Below are 686 nucleotides of genomic sequence, written 5' to 3'. Positions count from 1 at the left end.
TCTCTCTCTCTCTCTCTCTTGTTATATCAATTTGACCCCCCCTCAAAAAAATAAAATAAAATAAAATACAAAATAAAAATCTCCCGCAGACCTCTGGTCGAGTGACTGAGCAAGAAGTATTTCACACCACCTTTCTTGAGAGCCGAACAGACGATGTTTTACTGTACACTGACTCCTTCAACAACACAGACAGTGATGACGTCATCTGCACCATAAAGTCTGTTCAGCCGGACAGTGTGGGCGAGTTATTCCACTGTGCAGGTTGTTATGAATACCTTTTGTTTGTTTGTTAGCTTGTTCGTTTGTTTATTAGTTTGTGTTAATGTCCGTTTACAGGTGGGGAGAAAGGGGGGGTGGGGGTGGGGTTGTTATGTGTTCTGAATACCTTTTGTTTGTTGGTTTGTTTGTTTGTTTGTTTGCTTAGTTTTTTATTTGTGTTTATGTTCGTTTTTAGTGGGGTAGTTATTCTACTGTGCAGGTTGTTATGTGTTATGAATACTGTTTGTTTGTTTGTTTTTTGTTTGTTTGTTTATTTGTGTTTATTTTCGTTTTTAGTGCGTGCATTTTTCTTCTCGCAGATTATTATGTGTTATGAATACTTTTTGTTTGTTGGTTTGTTTGTTTCTTGTTTCTTTGTGTTTATGTTCGTTTGTAGTGGGTTTGTTGGTTTTATTTGTATGTGCACA

The sequence above is a fragment of the Aplysia californica genome, unplaced genomic scaffold, assembly GCF_000002075.1.
Source record: "Aplysia californica isolate F4 #8 unplaced genomic scaffold, AplCal3.0 scaffold00577, whole genome shotgun sequence".
Lineage (NCBI taxonomy): Eukaryota > Metazoa > Mollusca > Gastropoda > Aplysiida > Aplysiidae > Aplysia > Aplysia californica.
The sequence above is the reverse complement of the archived record's forward strand: the minus strand, read 5'-3'. Positions refer to the sequence as shown.